This window comes from Vespa mandarinia, chromosome 6, assembly GCF_050613455.1.
Source record: "Vespa mandarinia isolate Hongniang chromosome 6, ASM5061345v1, whole genome shotgun sequence".
Classification (NCBI taxonomy): Eukaryota; Metazoa; Arthropoda; class Insecta; order Hymenoptera; family Vespidae; genus Vespa; species Vespa mandarinia.
The window spans coordinates 4062501-4071152 of NC_140815.1; the positions used below are offsets into that span (position 1 = coordinate 4062501).

General features: G+C 38.1%; 1 protein-coding gene across 12 annotated transcripts in view; it reads right to left on the reverse strand.

Annotated features, from left to right (window-relative positions):
- gro (TLE family member transcriptional corepressor groucho) overlaps positions 1-2169 on the reverse strand; it is a 101658-nt gene extending 99489 nt beyond the window's left edge. For 8 of the 12 annotated variants that reach the window (XM_035864622.2, XM_035864610.2, XM_035864623.2 and 5 more), the window contains exon 1: positions 1790-2169. The gene's annotated coding sequence lies outside the window, so the exon portion shown is untranslated. The remainder of the gene's footprint in view (positions 1-1789) is intronic. The other 4 variants (XM_035864616.2, XM_035864613.2, XM_035864624.2 and 1 more) reach the window with 1 other exon arrangement.
- Between the last annotated feature and the right edge of the window lie 6483 nt (positions 2170-8652).

The window sequence follows — 8652 nt, forward strand, 5'->3', positions numbered from 1 at the left end:
GAGAGAGAAAAGAAAGCAGTAGAAAACTAACGAGCGAGGTGGAAGATAAAATAAAATTGCTACATAAGTAACTTTGTTACTCTTGGAAAGTTGCAGGAGTTACGATACTCTCTCTCTCTCTCTCTCTCTTTCTCTGACCCCCCTTCTCTCTCCATCTATCTATCTTTCTCTCTAACGGAGAGATATTTAACTGAGTGAAAATATTTGGCACATATGTATGTATGCATATACGTACCTACGTACGTACGTACGTACGTACGTATGTACACGTAACGATAACTTAATGAACGTCCATTATCGTTGGCACGCTCGAGATAATCGAATTTTTACCACGATTACGAGTATAATAATGGTTGTTGGTTAAGGCGAAGGAAAAACAAAAAAAAAAACAAAAAAAAGAAACTAAAGAAATAGTAATAAAAAAAAATAAAAAAAAAAAAAATAAAAATAAATAAAAAAAAGGGGGGGAGATAATAATGGAAAAAAAAAAGGAAGGAAAAAACAAAACAAGAAGAAGAAGAAGAAAAAGACGACGACGACGCGACGACACAACGACGAAGAAAAAAAAGAAGAAAAAGAAGGAAGATAAATAAAAGAAAAAGCAAATGTAAATTCGTGACCGATGACTAACCAAAACGGAATCGTCAAAGAGAAAAGAAGACGTTCACGTTCGTAGGAATAAATTTTCGTTACGATATAAATACACTTGTTGCGAACGATTCAAAGCCCGCGAGCTAACCTAGTGAACTAAACGAATTAAGAAACCATCGATGTTAAGTGGAACCCACGCTCGGAGAGTTGGACGAAACGTTAAAGACGATTGAAATTGGAGCTCTCGTAAAAGAGGGACACGAACGGATGGACGGACGAACTTAACCTCACTTTAGCTTTTTATCATTGCCCGTTCGTTCGTTCGTTCATGTTCGATTATATATACGCATATATATATATGTATATATATACATATGTAATATACATACATAAATATAGTGTATCAATGTGATGTGTTATTATTACAAAGAGACGAATGAACGTCTATCTCTACGTGCGTACACACAAATACATATATACATATTATGTAGTTATCCGAACGATTACATTTTGTATTTGCGACGAATTTGCGAGGTTAAATGACAAAGCGAGTCATCAAGATTAAACTCGACGTTAATACGTATGCGATAGGATCTACGATATTTGTAATTAACAGAGGCGATATTGAGTAGCAAGGAATATAACAGGGAAATTACGTGTCTCCTACTACTCCTGTATTATATGCCTTTCTCATTGTCGCGCGTGACCGTCATCGCGTCTGTCTATGCGCCATTCGATCGATCTTTCCACCTTGATCGTTCGTTCGATTTTCTAACCTCTCTCCTTCTTGAACAACTAAACGAAAATATTAGACTGAGAATTTTCCATATTAAACGTATTTAAAACGTATTTAAAAAGTATTTAAAACTAAGCTCTAAGATTTTCTTAATTTCCTTATCGAGCGACGATCGATATTTAAAAACGAGAATGATCTTCTTATGGTAATAGTAAAGAACAAAAATAAAGGAATAAATAAATAAATAAACAAATAAAAAAGGGAAAGAAAAGACATTACCCAAACAAATCTCGTCTTCGTATTTCTTCGATTCTATTATATATCCAAGTGTTTTTCAGTAAAATCGTTCGATTTAATGCTTTCGTGAATTTCGTTATATACACCTTGGCACTGCGGTAGAAAAAAAAAAAAAAAAGAAAAGAAAAGAAAAAAAGAGAGACAAAAAAGACAAGACACACTCACCGAGATACTATCTCGCACACTCTCTCCCTCTCTCTCTCTATCTCTCTCTCTCTTTCTCAATCCCCTTCTTTCTCTCTCACAGGACAACGAGGGGAAACACTTGTCGATGGAGAGCACTACCTTCGAAGGATTCTCCTTCTCTCTCTCTCTCTCTCTATCTCTCTCCCTCTCTCTCTCTTTCTTTTTCTCGCGCGCGCACACAACAAATATATACACACGTTTATCGAACGCGCAAATAATCGAGGAAACGGTTACGGGCCGGCTCGTTCGCGGTACTAAACGTAACATACATAACCAAACACGATACGCACCGTACGGCGTACGACGCTTGACTACGAGCCGGGTAGCCAAGTGGATGACGGGAAACGTGTGAACGCCGTTCGTCGTCGCCGCCGCTGCCGCTTGGTGGCGCGCATTCACACGCGCAGAGGGAGAGAGGAAGAAAGAGAGACAAAGAGAGAGAGATACGACCGAGAACGACCAATGAGAGCTCACGGTCGCTCTCGACACACAGAGAAAGAGAGAATGGAGTGAGAGATTTAGAGAGAGAGAGAGAAAGAGAAAGAGAAAGAGAAATGAGCGAGAAAGAGAAAGAGAGAGAGAGAGAGATAGAGAAACGAAGGCTCTCTCGCGTGCTCGCTTCTCCTCCCCACTCCTCGACCATCCACCGACTAACCGAACGCTTCCCCTTCTGCCCCTACACCCTCCCGCACCCGCTCCCCGCGGCACTCCTCTCTTCTTACTCGTTTCTCGCTTCGCCTTGAGTCAAGGGCGTCGACCGATGGGGACGACTCGCCGTCGCTGTTTCTCTCTTTCGAACGATTTCGTAACGCTCTTTGCTGGACGACGCTTCTCATGCGTGCCTATGTATATATATATATATATATATGTGTGTACGTGCATACGTAGATTTAACGTATATGTTAAGTGCCTTTACATTGGACGATTTCCCACAAATTCGATTAACTCTTTTCGCACGATTAGTTGTTAACGTAGTAAGATTTTTCTTATTTTCTTTCATGTAATACTTATCGAATAATGGGGATAAGATAAGAAGTCGTTAAATAAGATATTTCAATCTTTGATATTCGCGTTCTCCGTAAGGAAACAGTAACTTTGTATATTTTAACAATGTCGAGAGAGAGAGAGGGAGTGAGAGTCACGTGATACAAGAGCGCATTAATTCGAATACCTTACTCTTTCTACAAAAGCACACGCCATGTAACGTGGAATATAATACGAACGTTAGAAAATCTTTATCGACACCTCTGCTCTCTCTCTCTCTCTCTCTCTCTCTCTCTCTGTCTTCTCTCTCTCTCTTTCTATCTCTCTTTCTCTCTCTTTCTCTATCTCATCGGTTCGTCCTACCTCGCGCACTCGACACTAGTATCCACCCAGCTTCCGTCTCCTTTCCACCCACCGCGCGGATGAATTCACCGCGTTGTCGCGTCTCCCTCGCGCTCGCGTGTTTCTTAATCTTCCACCTCTCCTCGTTGCTCTTCTATTTCTCTCTTTCTCTCATTCTCTCTCTCTCTCTCTCTCTCTCTCTTTCCATCTCTGTCTCACTCAACCTACCCAGCGCATCGCTGTTTCACTTACACTTGCCAACGCTTCCTCCCTTTTCTTCTCTTTGTCTACCGCGTTCCAGCTTTGCTCTCTCTCTCTTTGTCTTTCTCTGTCCCTCTCTCTGTCTCTTTCTCTCTTCCTCTCTCTCTCTCTAAACCTATCTCTCTATCTCTCTTGCACTATTCACTCGTTCTCCCACTCACTCCCTCGCTTGCTCGCTCACTTATTCACTCAAACATATACACATAACATACACAAAGAGCTATGCGGCGCTTCTCCGCATAGCATATATATATTTATGTGTACATATATATATATATATATACGTACACAAATACATGGATGCTTCTCCGTGTGATAGGTTACATACATGCACAGTGATACGTTTGGCTCTCTCGCACCATTGTAATAACGAATGACAAGCTCACTCCCTCTTTCTCTTTCCTTCCCTCTTCCACTCTCTCTCTCTCTCACTCTCACGAGACTGAAAAGGGAGAGAGTATGGTGGAACCGAGTGCCGAATGTTACTGGGTATCGCGTGTATACGTAACTGTAGTGTGAGATCCGGAGAAAGAGAAAGGTCCGAGAAGGGAAGAGAGAGAGAGAGAGCGAGAGAGAGAGAGCGAGAGAGAGAGAGCGAGAGAGACAGAGCGAGAGAGAGAGATAGAGTGAGAGAGAGAGAGAGAGAGAGAGTGAGAGATAGGGAGTGGGTGAGCGAGTGAGGAAGCGAGAGGGAGAAGGAAGAACGATAGAGGGAGGAGATGAGTCAAAGAGCTGGAGCCGGACAACGCAAGTCAAGCGGTAACATGTAAGGAGAGACCTCGACGTGGGTGTAACCGCTGGTGAACGTGTGAGTAAAGTGAGAAAGTGTGTGCGGACGTGCGTGTCTCATCATATTACACATTGCTCTTTCCCCTCTCCCCCTTTCTCGCTCTCTCTCTCTCTCTCTCTCTCACTCTCTCTCTTTCCCTCTCTCTTTATCTATCTACCTATTTATCTCTTCTCTCACTGCTTGTATTCGTCGAGGGCGCGAGGAGATGAATTCCTCATTCGGTTAAATGCTTGCCGAGCAGGGGTATGTTCTAAATCAGCTTGTTCTACCTGAAGCTCTGGGCCTTTTCGAAATTCCAATAGCCTTGTTCGTTTCTACTTCGCTAAACTTCTCCTACCAAAACGGCGTAACTTTATACGAAACGGTTTAAGTATATAGAACGATCATGAATGCCGGGACATTCGTAACTGGAATCAAATAGGATCTTATCCGAAACAAGACGTTGTACATGCGCTCGTATGTTAGATATTTACATATATGTATTTTGTAAGAAGAAAAAGAGGAAGAAGAAGAAAAAGAAGAAGACGGAAGGAGAAGAAGATGAAGAATATGAAGTAATAGTATTTTTAAAGTAGATTTCTCGAAGGAAGATGACGATGGAAATGGCACGTGTCTTGGCTACGACAATGTCTTCTCTCTCTCTCTCTCTCTCTATTTCTTCCTCTATTTTCAAGTGCCAATAATCCACGCGCCCATCCATTTTCTTTCTATTTCGAGAAGATGAGCTTATATGTATTTCGTATGATTCTTAGGATGCCAAATCTGACATCTTTAATGACGTCTCGTTCGTTTTTGTCACGATATAATGGCGATATTTTTAATTAAATATAATTGACACTTTAAAAGCATTTTCTTTTTTTCTTTTCTCTTTTTTTTTTCTTTTTTTCTTCAAGTTTTGAATACGTGGATGAAATATAGTTTTTCCTTCAATCTGACGAGATAGAGAAAGAGAAAGAAAGAGAAAGCATCTTACCGCCATATTAGCTTTGACGCGACCCTTCGTATATATGTACATAGACGTTGGTTATAGCATATTGTTAATAGCCTTGTGCTATTAAACCTCGATTTAGGAAGGTTTGCTTTCATTTAGGAAACGTCTACTTTCCTTTTCCCGAATATAACTCACTTCCCATTCTCGAGTACCACGGATTATAATACACTTTGGTTTTAGGAACTTTGAAACTTCTTCTTAGAGCTCTTTCCTTCCACGTTTATTATCCGTTTAAAGCTGATATTATAAAAGGACTTATAATGAAATCTAAGAGTTCGCATTACAAATATAAAATGAATCTAACGCGTTTATTCCTTTTTTTTTTTCATCTTCCCTTCCTTCTCTCTCTCTCTCTCTCTCTCTCTCTCTCTCTTTCTTTTTCCTTTTCTTTTTATTTTTTACTTCTTTTTCTTTCTTTCTTCCTCTCTTTTCTTTTTTCTTCCGTCTTCTTTTTCCTTTATTTCTGAGATTAAAGAAGAGAAGGAAAAAAAATGAAAAAAAAGAAAAAAATAAAAAGAAAAAAAAAATTTCTTTTCTCTTCGATGAGTACGCTTTTACAAGTGATTCCACGATCGATGATCACTCTTGGGATCGTCGTATCGTTGATAAGACAAAACCTATACATTTGATATCTCTTAATATCGCAAAGATCGTTTTGTTTTCACGATCGGACATAACGTCAAAAAGAAAAAAGAAAAGAAGATAATAATAATAATAATAGTAATAATAATAATAATAATAATGATAATAATAATAATAATAATAATAGTAATAATAATAATATTAATAATAATAATAATAATAATAATAATAATAATAATAATAATAAAAAGAAATGATTGTTTGTTTATTAAGATTACATTTCGCAATATGATAGATCGATAAACGCGGAAGATTTAAATGCGAATTAGATAAATACAAACGCATCTCTTTTGAAATGATGAATAATAGGTCGCGTTGCACGCATTCGTCGAAGAAAACACGAACGTTATGTCACGTTATGTTTGCATGTTGGTAGTCGAAACCTTAATCTCGCACTACCTGTCGCTAGGTTTTATTCGTATCGCCGCATTGTTAACTGGTCTAACACGACGTAGATACTTCGTAACAATGGCCTTTTCCCGGAAACATTATTTGGCTTTTTGTTCTGTTAATTACAAAATCGATATAGTTTTGAATTCATACTATTAATCGTAATAGAGAGATCACCGTGTCGAATATAAACAGAAATAGACGCGGATTAAATACAAATTACCTTATTTTTCAATCGTTAATTATAATAAAGAAAGAAAGAGATAGATAGATGGATAGAGAGGGAGAGAGAGAGAGAGAGAGAGAGAGAGAGAGAGTTTTGTCATATTTATAAAGAATATCAAATTTACATTCCAGCGTATTTTTATTTAGTGATATTTAGATGGATTTTCATTTTTATCTCGCAATAATCCTTTCCACGGAGGCAAATTAATAACATATTAAAATTAAAAATTATTATTATTATTATTATTATTATTATTATTATTTTTTTTTTTTTATTATTATTATTTTTATTATTAAATATTAAAAGAATAAAATATATAATGAGATTGACATAAAGAGATATGTATGTTTCAATAAAACGGGGAATTATACTCGTACTATGTTTTAATTCATAGAAATTATCAAATCCGTAAAAAATAACGATTTTGCGAATTCCTTCTCGTTTATCATTAAAATTATTATACGAAAATCGTCGGTATTATTAAAGTAATGCGTTCAATGAAAATTAAAAATAATAAATTACGACTGGACGATTAAATGAATAAAATGTTCTTCCATTCTTTCTTTACTTTTCATTTTATTATTTTCAAATAACAGTATTTATACTAACAGTCGAATTAACAGATATCGTAAAAAATAAATCGGATGGTTCGAATGTTAAAAAGTTTTTCGATTGAAAGAGATATAGAAATTAAATCTATGAAATCTCGATTAAACGATGATGAAGATATACATAATAATAATAAAAACGGAAAGGAAAAAAAAATGAGGGGAGAGAGAGAGAAAGAGAGAGAGAGAGAGAGAGAGAGAGAGAAAGAGAGAGAGAGAGAGAGAGAGAGAGAGATAGAGAGAGAGAGTCACGGATGAAATATCGAATTCGTTGAAAAGCAAAGAGGACACCGACGATCTTACACGATGGCAGGGCACATTGGAACAGGTCGCGGAGGTAAGTAAACGAGGGGGTTGGAAAAAGTTTGTACGCGGATTAGCGCGGTCGATAGGTGTTGCTGAAGTCTGAGTTATCGTAAAACTAGTTTCTGAAGTACGTGCGGTAAAAGTAGGGACGCGCCGACCCTTATTCTCTTTCGTATATATGTATATATACGCTTCGAAGGATTTCGTATTATTTCGGATCGTCCTTGTCCGTTTAGTTCGAGGGACGGACAAGAAAAGAAGGAAGAAAGAAAGGAAAGAAAAAAAAAAAGAAAGAAAGAAAGAAAGAAAGAAAGAAAGAAAGAAAGAAAAAAAGATACTCAAAATGGTCAAGTATTAGATTATAAGAAGGCAAGAGTATGAAATGGTATTAGTGAGATGAACGAAGAGATGGATGGATGGGTGGATGGATGGATAGATGGATGGATGGTACGAGAGAGAGAGAGAGAGAGAGAGAGAGGAAGGATGAGAAGGAAGGAGAAAAGGAAGGAAGAGAAGACTGAGAGTGGGAGTGAGAAGATTGACTGGGAGATAGAGGGGAATGAGAGGGAGTACAGGGGGGTTATAACGATAATCGGTTTTTATTTAACGACGGCCGAAGACGACGGATCGAAAGTTCGAACGAGCCGTTCGAACCGTTTTATGCGATAAGAGAACGAACAGCTAATCTATGCGAACGTGAGTGCGATGCGAATGTCCTCATTGACTTATTGTCATTCGACTGTCAGTGTCAGAGTTGCAATTGGCGAGAATATGGTTGTCGGACGCATGCAACGACCGAGCACGACAAAAGCAAATGCCCCTTCCTATCTCTCTCCCTTCCTCTCTCTCTCTCTCTCTTTCTCTGTTTCTCCCTTCCTCTCTCTCTCTCTCCCTTTCTACCTCTTTGACTGTATATCTCATTCTATCTCTATCTATCTTTCTTCGTTCCTCCGGCTTCCTAGCCCGGTCTCTCCCCATTGTGTTTCTGCCTCTCGTTCTCTCTCCTGGGCCCTTACCACAAGCCACAACCCACTATACTTTTGCACGAACACAGGCTCGTTCATTATCAACATGCAACGCGGTATAACCATATTTACATAGCTTGGCTGTCCACCCACATGCATGTACGTGCATACACACACACACATACAAACGTGTATATATATATATATATGTATATATATGTATATACATTTGTTTGTATATATATATATACACATATACATACACATACATATACACACATACTTATGCATGCACACATACTTATGTACTTACATAGGTATATATACAAGAGCAAGA